Source organism: Amblyomma americanum, chromosome 10 (assembly GCF_052857255.1).
Source record: "Amblyomma americanum isolate KBUSLIRL-KWMA chromosome 10, ASM5285725v1, whole genome shotgun sequence".
Taxonomy (NCBI): Eukaryota; Metazoa; Arthropoda; class Arachnida; order Ixodida; family Ixodidae; genus Amblyomma; species Amblyomma americanum.
Window position 1 is genome coordinate 35,814,995 of NC_135506.1, and position 22,275 is coordinate 35,837,269.

At 46.7% G+C, this 22,275-nt stretch overlaps 1 protein-coding gene across 1 annotated transcript in view; it reads left to right on the forward strand.

Annotated features, from left to right (window-relative positions):
* Nucleotides 1-22,275, forward strand: part of LOC144106287 (uncharacterized) — a 150,468-nt gene that overhangs the window by 83,766 nt on the left and 44,427 nt on the right. The gene's annotated exons all lie outside the window — the stretch shown is intronic.

Below are 22,275 nucleotides of genomic sequence, written 5' to 3' on the forward strand. Positions count from 1 at the left end.
CAGCGATGTCTAACTGAACTACGATGATTATACCAATAAATATTACTTTAGCGCATGCGTTTATACTGCGCGCTCGACGAGAATTGTTGTCAAAATCTGACCAGTTTCACTGATATATTCGCAATCAGCCAAAGTGTGCAGGTGCTCGTATCCTAAGTTAATCGCGCGTTCACACCATCACGGCGACCTCAAAGTAGCCATTTCGTGCAATCACCCCTTTAAGTTTACGCAGACCAACAGTGCTTGCTGCTGAGTCTACAGCAGACTCCAGGTCCACCCGTCGCGCCTCCAGCACGGCTAAGACTAATCTTATCGCATGAAAGTGAACAGGCGCTATTCCGTGAAACTGCAGCGCCTGTTTTCTCTCAACAGCAAAAACGTCTCTCTGAAAGGAGCCCCATTTGGAGAGAATCATATTTGTCTTCGCCAACGCGGCTCTCTCCCCGTAGGCGTAAGCTACGAACGCGAAACAGGCGGCTTCCAGACCCGTGCTGTTGGCTCCCACGCGCTTCAGCGCAAAGTGCTGTCGTGGAAGCCGCCGCGTCGCGCTCTCATAACCTCGGCCACACTGCGAGCAGACTCTGAGACAGATTACACGCGAAAATAAACTGCGCAAAGTCGGGGATGTCCTTTTTTTTCCATTATGCCTGCATACAGAACAAGCGGACACAAACGCACACATTTTGTTCAGTATGTGGTCCGACATAGCGCAGCAGCAGAGATTCTTCTGCCCTTTGGGCGAGTTTCGTCCCAGGGGGCTGTGTCCAAATGGCCGGTCTGTTTGCTCAGGACATCATGTTTGTTTTTTTTCGTTGTCTCTGGCACGTGTGCTGCGTGGAAAAAAAAGGAAACAGGATAACTGACGCAACATGAAAAAAGAGTCCGATTGATTGTAAAACGTTTTATTCTTCGGAAAGAGCTTGGCAAGAGGGTTTATGGTGGGTTTAACGTCCCAATGCTACTCAGGCTATGAGAGACGCCGTAGTGAAGGGCTCCGGAAATTTCGACCTGGGGTTCTTTAACGTGCACTGACATCGCACAGTACACGGGCCTCTAGAATTTAGCCTCCATCGAAATTAGACCGCCGCGGCCGGGATCGAACCCGCGTCTTTCGGGCCAGCAGCCGAGTGCCGTAACCACTCAGCCACCGCGACGGCTGCTTGGTAAGAGGGAAGAGCAGATCTCAAGAGAAGAAAGACGAAGAAACCACCCAAATGGGGAGAAAACGAAATGAATACAAATACAGGTACAGATAAAGGTTGTATATTAGTACAGAGCTCTGAGAAGAAGACTCGAGGGGACACTTAGGCTGCGCCTTAATGGTTTGACATGATAGCTTTAATGAGTTAACGGGTTAATGCCCGTATATGCAGAGTTGTTCGTTTTTCTCATTACATTCATAGATCACTGAGTTCTCATACCAATCCTGGCACAGTGGTGCAGCGGTTAAGCGATGAGCCACTGCCCAGGCACTGATACCGGGTGGGGCTTGTGAGACTCAGGTTGCTCAACACAAGGAACCTCTCGCGTCCAATCAATAATTGAACTGCCACCTGCCAGGGTGGCCAGATGGCTCACAATCCGGTGAACAGGTCGACACCTGCCACGGTGGGCAGGTTGTGATGGCAAGGTCATGTGACATATAGGATGCAGGTGGCTCACCTTCTTTTCTCGACACGTCGACGCCGTTGAACCGCACTTAAACGCTATCGTGTTAAGAAGATTTAAGGGGAAGATACTACGTTACTACGTTTACTTGATTTTATTACTTTTTTAACGTTTCAAGCACCCGTCAGTCTCCGCCTGCGTCTTGGCCAAACGCCCGCAGTGGGTACCCGCCAATATACTCTATAGGAAAACAACAGCAATTAAAGGCTAGCTGCAACAAAAATTTTCGACTCGTAAAAAGACCTTCTCCTAATACTATAGCAACAAAGCTGTAAAAACAAGAAATAAGGCATTCGTAACAGAATTGTATTCGTCCAGGATCGCTCACTAAACACTGCTGTTTTTCAAACCGAAACTCGAAAAAGGGTCGCCATGATCAAGTACCGGAAATGACCGTAAAAGCGGACACCGTGACCCAAGGAAAGGCGCTGCTCAGCCCCCTCGGTGGAAACGTTTCGGAGGCTTATTACTTTCCTTAAAGACCACAGCGCGCGGGCACAATTTCTAATCGCGCGCTGCTAGGGACTAAAACGACGATGGAAGCGAAACGCAAAGCCGCCCGTGTGCTGTGCGATGTCGGTGCACGTTAAAGATCCCCAGGTGGTCGAAATTATTCCGGAGCCCTCCACTACGGACCTATTTGTTCCTCTCTTCTTTCACTCCCTCCTTTATCCCTTCCCATACGGCGCGGTTCAGGTGTCCAACGACATATATGAGACAGATACTGCGCCATTTCCTTTCCTTCCAAAAAAACCAATTTTCATTTTCAATATTTTACAGCGCCGCGAACGAATGCACGCGAGCGGAAACCAGCATTTCAATTCAATTTCAATTTATTTACTTTGCAGCATATATACAAAAGCATTCGGGCCCTTAGCAAGTTCCTAGCTTGTGCCCATGCAATAAGCGTGCAAAATAGCATAAATAGCACCTGGGCACCAGTAACGAGTAAATGTAAAATGTGCACACATTTACAAACATAAATATAGGTTCCAGAAAAAGTAGCAATCAACTGAAGCATACATCAGGGGATATGCGATCAACGAAAGAAACCAAATACCAACGTAGGACAAGGTTTGCAAACATTAAAACAAAACATATATACCACGTCAAGAGGAGAAGAGGTTTTCACGAGATTCTAGTACAAAAAAAGCATAGCTGCAACATAGCACTACATTTCGACTATAAAAATAAAGTTATTTTTGTTGCTTAATTGTTTCCTTCCTCCGTGTTCTCGGTGATCAGTACTTACGACATATTCGACAGGCCGCCTAACTACGTGATGCACCGCCAGGTGCACACGCCTTCTCCTCTTAAGCCCTTTAAACACTTGTAACAAAATAACTTGCTCTCTAAGAAGCGTAGAACTTTGTCGGGGGTAATTTTCTGATGTACCCAGGATATTAAGAGGCATTAGGAGAGGTGTCGTAGTGGAGGTCTCCGGAATAATTTCGACTGCCAGGAGATCATTAATATGCACTGAAAGTGTCGTAAACGCCATGTGAGTGTTTAACAGGAAACGTGCTATGAGAAATATGGAGTTCAGGACAGGAAAGGAGCAGTAACTGACTTTACAGACACCTCAACCGCCCCGTGAGGGAAAGGAGGAAGGGAAGGATGGAGATAGGAAGAGACCGCGAGGCAGCCCAGTTCAAGGCTAGGTATAGATTTCGATCATCTAAGGTTTCTAACGCGATAGCCTGCCCCCCACCACAGATAACAGAGAGAGTCCCCGTGCTGCAGAAAATCCGGCGTCGTCGTCGGCATCCGTGTCGTTGGCCGTGAGCAAAAAATCCGCGAAAAATCCACAAAGAAATCGCCAGAGCAGCAACCTAGGTGGAAGCTGGGCGACTTATGCCACGTGTCCTCGTGACGTCATCATAACCTGCCCGCCGGTTTGGAAGCAAACTGCCCGCCGTGGCAGGTGGCATGGTGATTGTTTGATGACGGTCAGTTAATTATTGATCGCGAGAGGTTGCTCGGGAAGACCAACCTGGGTCTCACAAGCCTTACCGGTAACAGCACCCTCCATATCAGGCCAGTAGCGCATCTCTTAACCGCTGCAGCACTAGCTGCATCACGAGTGCTGTGAGGACTTCCCAGGAATGTGTGAATGTAAAGTAGAGAGTGACCAATTCCACATGCATGGGCATTAACCTATTACCGCTATCGTGTGGTACCATTAAGGCGGAGTCTCCCTTCCAGGTTTTTGAATAGTTGCTTCGTAAACCAAAGGGGAACCCTACACAAATGGCGTGAATCGGTCGCGCTGCACGTTATTAGTACCCGCGTATTCGCGCACCTGCGCAGTACTCGTCAGTGCAGTGATGAAAGCACCAGCGGAGACGCGGCGCACTAGTTGCCTTGCAGGAAGGCCGTCTGGTGTTCGGGCAGCATCCATGGCTCTTTCCAAGAGGAAAGGAGGTCAGTCACCGAAGCAGAGGACGCTGAAGGCGATCCGGTGACCCTCTGCCCAGTGTTGCTCTGCGGCGAGTACGCCGATTGTGTTCAGCATAAAGGCCTCCTGAAACCCTATCGCCAGTGCCAGACCTGTGGCCTAGCGGCTATCGTGTTCTGTGTGGGTGCTTCGATGCAGCTTGCCCGGTGTGTCAGCAGCCCAGGTTGGACGCGCGCAGGCCTGGCCGGGGCGCCTCTTGCCACTTGCTTGGCTCTCCTGCCATTTGGAGCATGGGAGCTCGACAGGTCTCCGCAGGGCTTCCCATCGGTTAACCCTATCGGGCGTGTTAACTGGAATGGCAAGCACGCGACGGAGTATCACGCAGGTGACAATGCGCCCTGTTAATAGCATGAAGAAAGGCCAAGGTGCTCTCTTATTTTGCAATCGTTCGCACGAAGTAAGAGGCACGAGGCCCGACTATGTACCCTTGATGCCAGAGTATCGATGACAAAGGTTCCCGTACGGAGCCAGTACAGGAATAGTAGCAGTGATGAACCAAAAAGAAAAAAATTGAAGGGTACACTTAAGGTCCACCTTGAGGTTATGACGCGATAGCGTTAATAGGTTAGTGACCAAATATGATGAACTGGTCATTTTCGATTTTACATTCAGAGTCCCTGGGAGTCCTCACGCCAACTACAGTGGTTAAGCGATACTCCACTGCCTTGCGATGGCAGGTGCTGCCACCGGCGGGACTTGTGCGACGCAGGTTGCTCTTCCCGAGCGGCCTCCCGCGACCAGTCATTAATTTAACTGCCACCTGCCACGGTGGTCAGTTTACTCATAATTCGGTGGGCAGGTTGCGATGACGCGGCAAAGTCACGTGAACTAGATGGCCCACCTGGGTTGCTCCTGCGGGAATTTTCCGCTCACCACGCCGTACTACAACGACGACGAAGTTTCTGCGGAATGGGGGTCATATACGTGGGGTGAAGAAGAAGAAGATGGGGGTCTAGTTACTTGAGGAGAAGAAGAAGCTAGATGGGGTTTAGATGGGGGTTACTTGAGGAGGAGGAGGAGGAGGAGGAGGAGGAGGAGGAGAAGAAGAAGAAGAAGAAGAAGAAGAAGAAGAAGAAGAAGAAGAAGAAGAAGAAGAAGAAGAAGAAGAAGAAGAAGAAGAAGAAGAAGAAGAAGAAGAAGAAGAAGAAGAAGAAGAAGAAGAAGAAGAAGAAGAAGAAGAAGAAGAAGAAGAAGAAGAAGAAGAAGAAGAAGAAGAAGAAGAAGAAGCAAGGCACCCCTGCCAATCCTGAACTCTATGTATGTGTCATTCCTCCAGAGGCCAACAACAAAGGGAGCCTTATTGTTATCGCGTTAAAGAACACAAATCTGGAGACTTTCTTCAGCACTGAGAATGCGCCAGAGGCAAGACAATAGTGCATTTCTGCATCTTTTTAATGTGCAAGGAGAGTGTCATTCTTTTATTCCTCTTTCCTCCCATGCGGAGAGGTGCCAGTGAGACCATGTGCCACAGTCAGCCCTCGTAATCATGAGTACATGCACCCTCCGTCGGGACTTTTTGGACCACGTGCCGGACAACAGGCGGCGCACCGTCGAGATCGCCCGCTCTCTGGTCTGCTATGTCGTTTAGGGCTCGGGCCAGCCTGAGCAACACCGGGTAAAAGCAACAGCTGAGCGCTAAGTTTTTGCGGTCACGTAAACCTGGACAGCGTCGCCACTGGCTGCGTAGAAAGAACTTCGATGACACCTCATTACCATTAGCTGTGACAATGCGATAGCATAAGAACCTTGTTGTGAGTTGCCATGACGACCACAGATTCCAAACAAAGCATGCATGACATGCTTAACCACAAGCACAATGCATGATGGAAGATACAGTGCATTATCAGGCACATCTTTTGAATTGATTAGCATCGCTTGGGGGAGTGGCCTTCCGGTCTCTTCCCTCTCTTCCCTAGAAGCAGAGGATTATTTTCCTCTCTTCAGTTTACCGCCTGCCAACCGTGGCAGGTTGCAGCTGGCTCTTCCATGTACCTTGCAATCTTGGCAGGTGACAGGGTTCTTCCCATGGCAGGCACCTTCCGGTCTACCTCCTCTCCCCTAGAAGAGGAGAGGATCAATTCCCTCTCTTCACTTTACCACCTGCCAAACGTGGCAGGTTGCAGCTGGCTCTTCCATGTATCAATCTTGGCAGGTGACAGGGCTCTTCCCGTGGCAGCCACCTGCCGGTCTCCGCCTCCTCTCCTCTAGAAGATTATAGAGTGATTCCCTCTCTCCACTTTGTAGCCTACCAATCGTGGCAGGTTGCAGCTGGCTCTTCCACGTTCTTAGCAGGTGGCAAGAGCCACCTGCCAAAGTGCCAATTGTTTCCTTGCAGGTGCTAAAGTGTGACATCGGCAGTGAGTGCGTGGACCTAGAATTCCAGGCTATCGCATAAAATCTCTTGCACATAACTATCGCTGTTCCACGAACCACAAGAAAGATGGCCTCGCAGTGACGCTAAAATCCACCAATCATGACTATATAGTTGACACCTTTACGGAAGGAGGCCAAATATGGTTTCCCACTTGAGGTACACGAATATAGAACTTTAAAGTTACATACTGAGCTGGACTATATTTATTTATTTATTTATTTTTTCCTGAAAGGTCCCTTTCGGGACATTAAATGAGGGGTGGGGATAACACGGCAAAAAATATTATACATTAATGAAAAATGGACAAAAATTATGTTGATGAATAGGCTTCCTCGATAGTGGTCTTGAACAGTCGATGATTTATGATGGTGGCCACATCGGCGGAGAGGTTATTCCAGTCACGGGCAGTTTTTAAGAAAAATGATTGCTGGAATGTGGTGGTATGTGCACGTTCAGGGTAAACAGCGTTCGGGTGGTTATGGCGGGAAATGCGATGCACACGTGGAATTAATCGGTTGGCTTCTGGAAATTTGTGAAAGAACTTATGAAATAAGCAGAGACGTGCTGCGTTCCGACGGGTGACTAGCGTAGGCAACTGCAATCGTGATTTCAGACCTGAGATGCTGGTATGATAGGAGTAGACAGATGAGATGAACCTGGCGGCACGATTCTGAACTGACTCAATGGTATTAATTAGGTTAATCTGATGGGGATCCCAGGCAGAATGAGCATATTCAAGTTTAGGTCTGACGAAAGTCTTGTAAGCGAGCGGTTTGAGAGAACTTGGTGCTAGAGCAAGGTTGCGCCGAAGATATCCAAGGACACTGTTTGCAGAGTTAGTTATGTTGGTGACATGGAGAGTCCAAGTTAGATCATGATAGATATGGACGCCTAAGTATTTGTAATGATTGACCGAAGAAATTGGGCAATTATTAATAGTGTACACTGGCGCGATGAAGTTGGGGCGACAGTGAAAAGAAATCAGTGAGGTCTTTGAAACATTAAGAGACATAAGCCACGTGTCACACCAATGTTGAACTTGTGAAAGCTCTTCTTGAAGAGCGACGATATCTAAAGAATTTGTTATGAGGCGATATACGACACAATCATCAGCAAACAGTCGGACGTTTGAAGAAAGACTAAGTGGAAGATCATTAATATATATTAGGAAAAAAAGGGGACCTAGTACACTTCCCTGTGGGACGCCAGACTTCACGGGTGAAAGAGATGATGAGTGACAATTATCATAGACGAACTGATGACGGTCAGTTAAGGAGGCACGAATCCAATTAACGATGAAGGGGTGCAGATTCAGACGGGAGAGTTTGTGTATTAAGCGGCCATGAGAAACTTTATCGAACGCCTTTTCGAAATCAAGGAACACAGCGACACATTGAATATTACGGTCCAAGTTCGAGTGTAAATTGTGTAGGAAAAAGGCAAGCTGTGTCTCACATGAGCGGCCTTTAAGGAATCCATGTTGATTAGGATGGAAGAAATTTACAGAAGTTAGAAAGGCAGCAACATGTGAGTACAAAATATGTTCCATGATTTTGCAGCAAACGCAGGGGGTTCTACTGACAAACAAGCTACTTCCACTGTAGACGGAGCCTTTATAAACTGGAAGGGACCAAAAAATTAACTACTGGTATCGCCTCTACCGGGCCGTTTTCACAAGCCAGCAGCGGTTTCGTCAAGACGAACTTTGTACCGCCGATCTCTGAGGCTATAGGCTGTACCACCTTTCAATTCCAAACTGCGATCACGAATTCCTTTTCTGTCCGAACGTCACGAGTTAGTGCCGAATGGCGGGAAGTAAATATGAGTTACATTTGTGAATCGAATTTTCTCGACGCTACATGAGCTTTTGGCTCATCGATCTCTGAGGCTATAGGCTGTACCACCTTTCAATTCCAAACTGCGATCACGAATTCCTTTTCTGTCCGAACGTCACGAGTTAGTGCCGAATGGCGGGAAGTAAATATGCGTTACATTTGTGAATCGAATTTTCTCGACGCTACATGAGCTTTTGGCTCATCGATCTCTGAGGCTATAGGCTGTACCACCTTTCAATTCCAAACTGCGATCACGAATTCCTTTTCTGTCCGAACGTCACGAGTTAGTGTCGAATGGCGGGAAGTAAATATGCGTTACATTTGTGAATCGAATTTTCTCGACGCTACTTGAGCTTTTGGCTGCCTCGCAGTCATCAACGCAGCCGCAAGGGGCCTAGCAATCAATATTCACTACGCGCAAAACTTGTTCGTAGCTGTCCTCAGTGCCCCTTTTAACTTGCGGCATAATGCGGAGTGCGGAAAGCTGCTTTCACACCAGCGGCCGCCTGGTCTCTGACCGCACCCCGACCGGAAAACAAAGAAAGAAAATCAGAGGCGCTTGGCGCAGCGGTATTGTGATGACTTCCGGTTCGGTTTCCGCAACGACACGCAAAGTCAAACACAAAGAGAACGCGCCGGCAGTGAGTTGGACGAAGGGGGCGGAGGAAACGGGTCTGCGCATTAATTTAAACCGGCGCTCCTCTGACTGCAGGGACGGCACTGACAAAGGAACTCATTTGCGTTCGCTACCGTTCGGGAAGAGTCGACGACGGCATTGATCCCTTTTTTACCGCATCCAATCCGACCCGTCCCGCTCAGTGTCACCGTTAAAGAGACGCGACACACTCAGAAAAAAGAAAAAAATGCATACACGTGCGCGCATTACCCCCGACGACCGTGTCGAGCTGACTGCTGAGGTCACGTGGTCGACCTTCTCCTCCCCCCCCCCCCCTTGGTGCTTCGTATGCTACGGGGAGGACCAGACAGCTCACTGTCTGTCGTTTCCACCTCACTTCTTGCCGTCGATGGGGGAAGGATGGAGAGGGGTCGTAGGGGGGGAAGGGAGAAGAAAGAGGGAAGTTCAGTGCCGAGGGAGGCATTAGCTGGAACGAGCGCAGATGGTGATCACTTTAGAAAATGAGAGGACGATCCGCTCCTTCTCTCTCCTTACCGTGTCGATTTGACAAGGCCCCGCTCGCGGCCTCCGCGCTGGCTTCCGCGGCCGGTCTTGAATAATTGAGGACAGCGTGACCGCGAGATGTTCCCGCTCGGGGACTGTGCGGGCGAACGAGTGCCGTGCTGCCATTGCTGCTGTGGCCGTCATTCTGCCCGCAGAAACGCGACGGAGAGACGATATACAGTCGTTGTCATTTCCGCCTGCGCTGTCGGCGAGGGAACGACTTCGTCCGGGGACGACGGGTGTATAGTTGGTCGCGAGGTCGAACTGAAGACACCGGTGCAGGTGTTAAGCGCGTGCACGAATCGGATGTCCGGGCACACACTCAGAAAGTGCAGGTGGTCATGAGACTTCGTCGAAAACGAGAGGACAAACATTAGGACGCCGGCCACGGAAGGAGACGTGTCGTCCTAGCTCTTTTATTTGCTACTGTGATAGCGCTGTCACCAAGGAGGCCGCATTGCGGACCGCAACCGCTGCAGCTTGCCGCGCACCGCGAGCGCCACTGAGCATGCTCAGATCGCCCTGAGGCCGCAAGATGGCGCCACGTTCTCGTAAACAGTTAGTCAACAGGCTGTCGCGAACAGTCATTGCGTGTGCAGTGGCGGGGCGCTGTATACGGTAAACGGTATTGGAACATGCTATGGTAAAATTATCTACCACGCCGGCTTCTGGCGCAGCACAACGGTAACGGCGGCCGCACTTCGACTGAGTCACATTAGAACAGCGCTCTTAAATGTGCCGAGATGTCGTTACACGTTGAAATACAAAGGGTGGTCTAGATCAATCCGAATACTTCTAGATTACGTAATTTGCTAAATACGTTGGCCTTAATCTAACCAAAATCCATTGTGGTATGTGACCCATCACTGCTTTAGGCTAACTGACGCAGCCTCCGAAGAGTAAGGAAGCTCGTGCTGTGACTGGCGTCGTCGCAACACTCCTCTGGGTCCTCCTCAAAGTTGCTTCATTCCGTCGCTAGGGAGGAGGGATAACGCTAAGGCGCCCGTGTGCAGTGCGATGTCAGTGCACGTTAAAGATCCCCAGGTGGTCGAAATTATCCCGGAGCCCTCCACTACGGCACCTCTCTCTTCCTTCCTTCTTTCACTCCCTCCTTTACCCCTTCCCTTACGGCGCGGTTCAGGTGTCCGACGATATATGAGACAGATACGGCGCCATTTCCTTTCCCCCAAAACCAATTATAATTATTATTATTCCGCCGCTAGGGTGTGTGTAAGGACGCTGTCTAGGGAAACTTCAGTGCCTGTGAGCGCTCACGTATCGCTGCCACTCCCGCATTAGGCATGTGCTAGCTAGCTAAATGTACTAGCTAAATCATAAACCCCAAGAGCATAAACCGAAAAAAATAATCATTTTTAAAAGCACAACAGAACAGCTCCTAGCATTCATCATCCTCACCACCGCGAATCGGTAATCGCCATGTAACTTCTCTATCTGCCCGAAATGAGATAAAAGATTCATTTTCTCGAGTATTTGATTTACCCACTGAAAAACTAGTGGGTACACAGCGCCACTGGGGTCAAACCCCACACGCCCCGCATACGAGGTAGTTTCTCAAACCGCAAGACCCCGCTGCGGTCAGGCTGTGTGTGCACTTCAGGTAGACTGTATTGACAGTTTGTAGATATCTTTTTGTGTATTCAATGCATATGTAATTCCTGTAGACGTAAACCAGTGTGGCAGCCTAGTTGCTTTTAGCGTCATAGTTGTCTCCTGTACGTTCATGGCCAAAAGTTTGTTAACGAGTTTCTTTTATTTGAACTTCTGAACGTCAATGGACTGAAGTCTACCGAAGGAAATTAATATGTGAGGAAACTCTCTCCGCTCGTGCTGTGTAGAAGACCGTTCCACAATTGCCATTTCTAAAGCATTCCGCTTCAAGCCAGCCTGTACACATACGTACGTCCAAAATGAAATAAGATAAAAATAGGCGACGTTCTTCTGGAGATTTTTAAAATTGGAATCCCTTGGACGAGACGCCTGATTCTAAATCCCGCGCGTAGCTGGTCGTTGCAGAGGAGCATGTATTGCGAGATATAATATTGCAAGCTTTCTATAGCCGTACCAAAAAAGTAGCAGTGGCTTAACTTAGCTAACCCTGGAATTCAGCGAAAGCAAGCACGCTTGCTAAGCGTCTGAGGCTCGTCCACGGCAGCTCCGCTACACGCTCGCGACAGCCGTTCTATATGTGACCACACGACCACGTGGCTATGACGTGGTATAACATGGTCTTACGACACCCCCATCGGTTGTCATCACGTGGCTTCGCATCACTCCAACGGATGTTCTTAAGCTCAATCCAAAGGTCACCCAATATCAAAGGCCAGAGGTCAAAGGTCAACTAAAGGTCATGGGTCAAGGGTTCGACACCATAACTGTACCACATATGGTCATACACGGCTAACATGGTTGGGCTGAAGGACATTCAAGGTCATTATCCGGCCTACGCGACGACTGCTCTACCTAGCGTGGCGAAGCTTTTCGCTCCAAAAGAGCTGTCGCGGTGTGAGCTCTTTTTTGAGAGCGTTGCTTCACACCTCACTCCCCGTCGCAGCCGACGGTTGCGCGAGAACGTGCCCACCTGGCGGTGACGGCCGTCTGCGGTTCGGCTCGCGAACCGTGCGCTCAGCCGCTTATGTAATCGTCTTTCAGCCGTTCGTCTGGCTGCGCCAGCCAATTCCACAGGTACGTCGGACGGGCGACCTAGCTTTTTCGTCGCTTTCTAATGCGTCTCTTTTTGAAGTTGAAACACCCGCTAAGCTCAGTTGTGTGCCTTTCTGTGCTTGTCTCTTCCTTTCTTTCGTTCTTCCTTTTTCGCCTTCTTTCTTTCGTTCTTCCTCTTTCTCTTCTTCCTTCCTTTCTTCTTCCCTTTTTCTCTTCATTTCTTTCCCTCTTTCTTCTGTTCGTTATTCCTTTCTTTTCCTCTTCTTCTTTTCTCTTCTTCATTTCTTTCCCTCTTTCTTGTCTTCTTCCTTCCTTTCTTCTTCCCTTTTTCTCTTCATTTCTTTCCCTCTTTCTTCTGTTCGTTATTCCTTTCTTTTCCTCTTCTTCTTTTCTCTTCTTCATTTCTTTCCCTCTTTCTTCTCTTCTTCCTTCCTTTCTTCTTCCCTTTTTCTCTTCATTTCTTTCCCTCTTTCTTCTGTTCGTTATTCCTTTCTTTTCCTCTTCTTCTTTTCTCTTCTTCATTTCTTTCCCTCTTCCTTCTCTTCTTCCTTCCTATCTTCTTCCCTTATTCTCTTCATTTCTTTCCCTCTTTCTTCTGTTCGTTATTCCTTTCTTTTCCTCTTCTTCTTTTCTCTTCTTCATTTCTTTCCCTCTTTCTTCTCTTCTTCCTTCCTTTCTTCTTCCCTTTTTCTCTTCATTTCTTTCCCTCTTTCTTCTGTTCGTTATTCCTTTCTTTTCCTCTTCTTCTTTTCTCTTCTTCATTTCTTTCCCTCTTTCTTCTCTTCTTCCTTCCTTTCTTCCCTTTTTCTCTTCATTTCTTTCCCTCTTTCTTCTGTTCGTTATTCCTTTCTTCTTCCCTTTTTCTCTTCATTTCTTTCCCTCTTACTTCTGTTCGTTCTTTCTTTTCCTCTTCCTCTTTTCTCTTCTTCATTTCTTTCCCTCTTTCTTCTCTTCTTTCTTCCTTTCTTTCTCTCTCTCTTTCTTTCTTTAGTTCATTCTTCACTCTTACCTTCATCTTTTTCTTTCTCCCTTTCTTTCATTAATTCTTCCTTTTTTCGTTGTTACTTTCCCTTCTGCCTTTCTTTCCTTCCTTCCTTTCTTTCCTTCCTTCTTTCCTATTTTCGTCCTTTCCTTCCTTTCTTGTTTTTTCCTTCCTTTATTTTTGTCGCCATTGTGCTTAATCCGAAAAACGATTCAAATATATGAAAAGATCCAAGGCCTTTCTTCCTGCCTTTACCCTAGGCTGAACAAGTAGCGCCGGTCGCAGTGCTGTCCTTGCCCCACCAGTGCTACTAACCTACGGCCACCCTACATTATTTAATTGTTTTAGGCACCTAGAGACGTGATGTAATTCTAGCCCTGCGTACGTTTCTCCTCACTTTGACCATTTTCTATTCCTGAAAATTCGCAAAACCTGAAGTGCCTGTTCAAATCGACCACTGCGAATGCTAATCGCCCTCACTTTTAGCAGGATTTTATCATTTTATATCCACCGAAACGACATAAATGCTTTTGTACTCCTATATTAGGACATTCATGCTGCTCTTCTCACTTATAATGTTTGTTGCTCATGGCAATAAAAAGCACAGTATTCTGCAACGTGATTTGCCTCGATGCTAAACAACATAATTAATTCGATCAGCTAGCTAATAACCTCGCTTACCTCCTTTTTATTTTTTTAGGTTTTACAAGACGTGTTAGCTGAAACACCCCGCACATTTTTCGCGCGAACTAGCCACATAAAACACCCGCGTCCACGCGCCATTTTGAACTCAGCTAATAGGCCTTCCCAGCAGGAAGGGCGACCCCAGCTTAGCAGCCCTATCGAGAAGCGTCCGTATAATGCGTTGCCGGGGGGAATCATCAGCAACAAAGCGTAGTACGCCCTCGGGTCTTAGCTGACCTCTGCAAATCTTCATTAACGTCCCCCGTACCGTGCAATCCGCTCGCTGCTGTTCTTACCCAAAGAAGCTATATAAGCCAACAGTTCTCGGCGCCTGCACTTTCGTTAAAGACAACGCCAGTAACAAAAACCTGCACCGCCGACGAATGCGTCCGGCCCGCCACTATCCGATGGAGACAAAGCAAGAACGAAGAGAGAAGAAAGAGAGGGGGAGTGAAAGAGAGAGGGAGAGCCCGCGCCGAAGATGCGGTCACTAATTGGACCCGACAAGTTCATAATAGGGCGGGCGCAATAACGAGTGGTTCGGAGGGTTTCGCAAGGTTCCGTCTGCGCTCGGCTTATGCCTCTACCCTCGACGCCATGATCCCCGGGCGCAGACGTAGCAAAACCGCCCCCCCAGCGGCTTTTACTTTTAGGGACCTAGGAAAGGGGGAAAGGGATTGGGGATTTTGAAAAGCCGTTTTTGTCCCGGGGCGCTTTTTCTCGCGTCTCTGACATATTTCGATATCTGCTGAATAATTCTGATCCTGCAGAAGCAACTGGGTATGCATTCGTTACGTCATCGCTTCTAGCTTGTACAATGTTAGGTGCGGTCGATGTTGAGCAGCCATCTTGTAATGTTGTACATCGTAATTCTAGTAAGCGTGCCGTCAGCGCATGCGCAGGCGACGTTGCGCGTATTCAATTCAGTTCCACTGGATTTCCACCCAGAATGTACTAATTATGTGTTAGTGTTTTGGAAGGAAAGCTAGATAAGAAGCTTAGCGGAGTCTTGGAGCTGCAGGCTGATGATGGAATCCTTTACATATATACAGTAATATACGACTATTGAAACAAAAAGTGTGCATAAATTAGAGGTAACCAACACAACGAAGCTATCTATTGCTTAGACTGCACAACTGAACGCAAAACAGAGCAGCACAAGCTCTTCCAAGTTATAAAACGAACAAGATCTTTGTCATTACATTAGCATGTAGGCAAAATGGCCGCGGGATTACAAAATAAAAGCTAGAAGAAAAAATAAACAGATGTGCCACACACAAGGCTTCAGAAAGCGGATACTTCGTTAATTAGAGTTTTCAAGGCACTTGTATCGCGTTTCTGGCATCATTTTTTTCTTTTTTGAAATTCCGAGCATACTTGCACAGCCTGCTTACTGAAGCCGGGGCTAATTAAGTTAATAGAGAGTTTTAGTATAGAGGGCTTTGAGTTATTGCGTGCTTAGCAGAATAGCGGGTCCAGAGTGCGCATGCGCAGAACGCTAAAGGGGAAACAACCTTAGCGTATGCACGCAGTTTTCGGAAGATGGCGTGCCGGCTGTTGCGGCTTTTGTGCGCCTAGCGGGAAAACATGGCGGCGTTCATCCAACCTAGAAACGCCCGCTTCAGCCGGATAAACCGCACCACGTGGCTGGTCACGTGACCAACCACGTGACGAACCACGTAATCACCCACGGCGCCGCGCCGCCGGCAGCTGCTCCGCGCCACGTGACCAACCACGTGACAGCGTGGCGGCGCCGCCACGCTGAAGGCTCGAAATGTTACCATAACGTAGATCTCGCTACAAAAAAAGATATCGGCAATAAGATAGTGCTCTCGCGCAGTGGCCAGCGCAGCTGAACTGTTCGCGCCGCCGCGGATTCGAAACCCAGTCGGGGTGCAGTCGCGGCAATATTTATTAATGCGAAAGCATTAATGTGGTTATGTCGCGTCAACAAAAAGTGCCCGCAAATTTTGTCCTTACGATTATGTCGTTTTGTGCAGATAATTACGTACAAAAGTTTGATTGTGTTAGGTGCCGCGTGAGTAGATCTTGAAATGGGAAAAGTTTGGTTGAGGAATTGTAATTTGTTAATTTAAATAAATTGAATTAATGAAAATAAATGCTGTTTGAAGCAAGCTTTGTGTGACTGAATCGATGAAAAACGATGTAAATTCGTGACAAGGCCTACTTAGTGTAAAAAATTAGGTTAAAGAAAACAAAAATAAAGGAACAAATAAAAACAAAAATGAGGAAGGACAATAAAAACAAATATAAAACAACAAATTTCCAAACAAGAAAAATTTTAAAAATAAAATTAGAAATGGAGGGAGAAAGACAGGAAAGGGAAGGCTTCCGAATTTGAGCTCTTAAGCAGACGAGTGCAATCTGATTTTATGTTTCTGCAGATCTAGCTGGCTTCAGGCAGGCAGACAACCGTTTTTTTTTTCGAGATTGAAAGGGTTAGTGATAGCGCACTAAAACAATTAGAACAATGGTGCCAAATAAATAATTTTTCTGAAGTTTTCGTTTTAATGTTGAATGTGTGAATAGTGAAAACCACGAAAAGCGTAACTACAAACCTATATCGCAAATATACGGAACTTTTATGCCAGTGAGCAAAACGGTTAGGGTTTAGTATTTTATAGTTAGAAAAGAACGGCAGTAGTAAAATCCGTGGGCCACACTTCAGTTCACCAGACTTTCTTCTTAACGCCTCGAGACGTGGAAGCTCAATCAAATTAGAAAAAAACAAATATAAACAAAAATTGAACTAATTGCTCTGTGTAATGAACGTGGACAGTCGGCGTAATACATGTGAAAGGCGCGTGCTTCATTCTTGGTTCATGAAGGTTATTTTTTTTTGTGAGCGCAAACTTTTTACAGGCGAATCCACGAACAGCCAGTGATTCTGAGTGAAGATTTCCGAGTACCTTTCCGAATTTTTCCCCCCGCACGCTTTTCTGGGTGTGCCCGTATTGAAAGCGAAGCAAGGAGAAACAATGAAATATAAGGAATAATAATAATAATAATAATAATTATTATTATTATTATTATTATCATTATCATTATTATTATTATTATTATCATTATCATTATCATTATCATTATCATTATTATTATTATTATTATTATTATTATTATTATTATTATTATTATTATTATTATTATTATTATTATTATTATTATTATTATTATTATTATTATTATTATTATTATTGTTGTTGTTGTTGTTTTGGGGGGAAAGGAATTCGCGCAGTATCTGTCTCATATATCGTTGGACACCTGAACCGCGCCGTAAGGGAAGGGATAAAAGAGGGAGTGAAAGCAGAAAGGAAGAGGTGCCGTAGTGGAGGGCTCCGGAATAATTTCGACCACCTGGGGATCTTTAACGTGCAGTGACATCGCACAGCACACGGGCGCCTTAGCGTTTTGCCTCCATAAAAACGCAGCCGCTGCGGTCGGGTTCGAACCTGGGAAATACAAGGACCGAAAAAACATGACAGAGAATAAATCGCGCCGGCACTGAAGGAATTCTCTCCACGGATTCTCGATGATTCCCTGCAGTCAAATCAGACTCAAGTGGCGAGAACCGACCGACATCGGGGATCTCTTATAAAATCAATTTTTGTTTAAAACGGCAACAACAAAGGAACAGATAATGACATCAACGTCTGTTCATTCAAATTTGTACCCGTCGCACGTCGCATTCCCACCTCGCGCCGTACTACATCGCTTCCGTTCTCTGACGAGTGGTTTTAAATTAGAAACGCGTATCGAAGATCGGCCTCTTGGAAACCAATATCGGTCTTTTCTTTCCCGAACACCTCGTTGCGCCTTCGCGCCAGCCTTTTTTCATTCCTTTCACGAACAAATTCAAGCGGGCGTCCCATTTTCCCCTAAATGACGGGAACCGACTTCTACCCACCTCTGCGCATACCCCATCTTTGGGGAAAACAAAAAAGTAACAAAAACAACAAAGGAAAGGAAAAGCCTTTCCCGGCGGGGTAATGTCACGAAAATGTCATTCTCCGCGAACAAAAGAACAAACGAATAAGGAAGACTGTAAGAAAAGTAAAAATAAAAGGGCATTAATGAAAGGGATAAATAAATGGGTCACTGAAAATACACAACAGGTAAATAAAAACATGCTCGCGGATTCATCGACGCGAGCGCGAAACGCTGTTTACGAGACGCGTGCTCCGTGTAAGTGACGCGACGCCGCGCGCGCTTTCATCAAATGCTAATCAGCCCCTCGCATATACGGAGTGTGGTACGCGAACCGAGAATGAGGTTGCTTCTTTTTTTCCCCGTGCGTGTCCACCTTTTCCTTTTTTCTTCTTTCTTTCGCGTCTTTTTTTCTCACTCGTTCATTTCCCTGTCCGCCACACGTGGTAAACAATTACGCGTGAACGAGCTCCCGCGGTCCGCAATTTATTCCTATTCATAAGGATAGGAAGGAGAGGAGTCGTGTAAGAGTGAGGCCTTATATAGCGCGCGAGGCTTGACGTCCCGATGGCGATATCGCTGCCCTTCTTGCATTCACACTAGGAACGAGAAAAAAAGAAAACATAAATAAAGGAAGCCACCGACAAAGGAAGCCGGAACCGAAGGCGTATTCAGAGCCTTATAATGGGAAAAGTTAATTTCGAGAAGCCTAATTAATAAAACGGTGAATTCTTTTCAAAGTGACTGTGCGACGACGCGACGGCTTTACGATTCCCGGGACTTCTCTATATCAATGTGTGTTCAGGCTTCGTTGGCAATCTCTCCCTAGGCTTCTTTTAGCGATCCGAGCTTTTTAAGCCGAAAACTATGCTATGGTGGCGTGCTACGAGATGATAACGGTTGCGAAAATCCCCGTATGGTTCCACCGTACCAAACTAATAAGTTTGATTGGTCCAGGACTGAAGTAAGTTGACTGACTGTTACGCCACTTGTGACATTCAGACGAGCAACTTAGTGTCAATTAGAAACTTTCAGGGCGGTACTATTAGCTGGCTGCTATGCTCATAGAGGGCGCTTCAATCTGCATTAGCTGCCCTATTATGTGCGCATAGTTTCGAAGGGCATGGCCACAACATCATCATCGTCATGACACCATCATCATGACTCCGTAACGCTGAGGCATCTGCGCCATCTTGAGGCAACGACTGGATGTTACGGCGCCGAAATGTAATTTCTAAAGGCACCAATATGTAATTTCTGAAAGCACCTCTTTCCACTACGGCACCTCTTTCTTCCTTTCTTCTTTCACTCCCTCCTTTATTCCTTCCCTTACTGCGCGGTTCAGGTGTCCAACGATATGAGACAGATACTGCACCATTTCCTTTCCCCAAAAACCAACTATTATTATTATTATTATTATTATTATTATTATTATTATTATTATTATTATTATTATTATTATTATTATTATTATTATTATTATTATTATTATTATTATTATTATTATTATTATTATTATTATTATTATTATTATTATTATCTCCAGTTTCGGCTCTTTAGACGTCTATACCTCCCAAGGCTGATGCCACGAGGCGAAGTTATATTTCAGGCAGAAATTTAGATGCGTCATGTCCAGAGTAGAAGTGTACACAATGTCTGCGCTCCAAAATGGCGTATCGCGATTGAACAATGTCTATGAACACAATGAGCAGCTATATGCTGGCATGCAGGCACCTTATGTTCACCTCCCGCAGAACCTGCTACAGGTGTATGCCCGCAATTTCACTGGGCAGTCGGTAGGTAGAAAGAGCTACAATAGCTAGCGCAGCAGTTCAGGATGGTTGCAACGCGCTGATTTTTTTTTTCTCGGAGCGGACACTTCTTTCCAGCGTTGCCTTAGCCGTGCGGAAAGCAGCGTTCTTGGCCTCGCGCGTCAACTTGACCGAAACGTTCTCACAAGCGTTAAATTCATGTCGCAGGTCTTTTTATAGGTCGACATATTTTTAAAGACTTGTCAACCACAACGCAGATTCGCACGGTTAACTTGAAGTTGTGTTTATTCTGTATACTATATTATTAAGAACAACTACAATAAATTGTTACAGCAGGTTTCATAGCTAACCCTAGTTCATAATTAATAGTCAATAGAAAAAGTTCGTAGTTAATATAAAAATTCAATTTTAGACCTTGTAAAAATGTTATGCCTAAAGAACTCATTTTGAGGGAGTAGCCTATACTTTAACCCTTCCACGTGATTAGAACAAAACACAAACGGTTTCCTTTTTCTGCACTGTACAAGCGAGGATGTGGTGTCAGCCGATGGCGACATCAAAGCGTGCGCAGTTTCTCTGTCCTTTTCTCACCTACTACCATACATCGGTCATGTGAAACGACGCTAATATATGTTTATGAATGGTAAATGTCGAAGCTACTACAAAAACAGTGGTACTTTCTTGCTGAATTCAAGACTGTAAAACGAGCTTTATGGGAGAGTTGGTTACTTTTCTTAGGCATAGTAGCAGCGCAAAAAAAAAAACACGCAGAAAAGAAGAACTAGACACCGTCTGTGCGTGTCTCTCGGTGTCTAGCTCTTCTTTTGTGTGTGTTTTTTTGCGCTGCGCCTATGCCTAAGAATTAAAGACTGGTGGCCTCTAAACTTGCAGATTCCAAATGTTCTTGTTTTGTTTTTTCAGCCGAAATCGCGTCTCGCGTCCGAACAGATAAAAAGATGGATGAGTGGATGCGTAGACCGCATGACTATCCCCCGTGAAACGAAGTAGTCGCTGGGGCCACCAAGTCTGTCTTGGTGCAGTGTGGCCAAGCTCTCGTGCACTACGGAGCCTTCTTGCGCATTGCATGAAGACTCCCAGCTCGAGCACTTGTCCTCTGCACGGCGGCGAGAATGGCAGGCCCGCGCGGCGGCTAAATATTCACGCTGGTGAAAGAAAGGCGGTAATAGTGGCCTCATTCTGCCGATGGTCAAAAAAACAAGAGAGCAAGAAACTTTTCCGGAAATTAATTACATCACTCACAAAATGCCCGGAGGAGGCAATTTTAAACCCTTCAACTATCGCAGAAAGAAGAATTTAAAAAATAAAATATACTCGTCATCTGAAGCGCTCAAAACATAACACTACGGTTTATGCCATGTTTGCTTTTTTTTCTTCTTTTTTAGAAGTGAGCTACGCGTCGGTAGGGTTCGAGCGGCCTTCATGGGATAAGCATTCCTGCGTTTCGCGTCGTTTAATCTGACACGAGGGCACAATCTTATGACGCCGTAACAGAGCTTTCCACTAAAACAAAAAAAAAACCGCGCCACCATCAACCACACGTGGCCTGTCGAGACGTAATTGATTTTACGCGCCATTTGTTTACCGACGCCGCTATACGAGCCTGCCTTCACTGTCCTCACTCAGACGTGGGCCGAGCTAGAACAAAGAAGCGCACAGCCAGTCAAGCGAACGGGACGGGCAGGTTTGAACGCCGTGACGTCGATGACGTCTACGACAGCGACGTTAACGGACGTCATCACGCCGAGTTTTCCAACGCTGTTTGCCGTCCCGTTTTTCCTACGGCGCTCGCGCCTTAGAGGCAATTACGCTTCAGTGACGTGTTAAAGTCACCTCCTTCGAGGCTCGCTGCTGCAGGCATCAATGCGCAGTTTCTTTATACAAGAATCTAAAACGAAGGGTTCCTCAATCACGCAGCGGCGGTGCTTACACAGACAGCACCTGTGCTTCAACAGGCTCAAAGCGCGCTCTGCTCCCTCTGGCGTCGTCACTCGTAGGTTCGAGCTTTAGTGGGTTCAAAGCGCGCTTTGCGCCCTCTGGTGTCGCCATTCGTAGGTTGGTTCATCACTGTGTGCGCACTACTGACGTGAGCTAATCAAAGGGGGAGCCGTGGACTGGTTGGCTACAGCCTCTCTGCCTTCGAACTTTACGCGTATTCGTGACATATGCGGGACTATTGTATACGCCTCACTACTTGTGCCCACACACAGCGCATACTCAGCCTTGTTGTTTGTTCGATGTGCTACAGCGAACTCCATTACCTGTAGCTTTTATGACGGCAAACAACAAGCCTTGGGAAATGGGACTACGAAATGCACGTAAAAGCTGGATAGGAATTAAGAGGGAATGAAAGAATGACGGCTGGCATTTTGCGGTTGGGAGAGTGGTTGCGTAAATGACGCGGCTGCGTGCGGTTTAATGGCGAAACGCACTTTATGAAAGCCCACTGTCCGAGCTGCCGGCCCACTGTCGAGGTGGCTGAATAATCAGAACCACCCTTGCCTGTTAATGCGACCCTTCATATTTGCTGTGGCGGAAAACAGAGCTCTTCACTCTGGCAGCTGGAAAGTTCGGCAACGAAATCTCGTTTCTGTCTGACGTGAAGCCCCCCCCCCCCCCCCCCCCGCCCCCAATCATCTCACATCCCATTTTTCATAACCTTCGTTTTTTTTTTCAT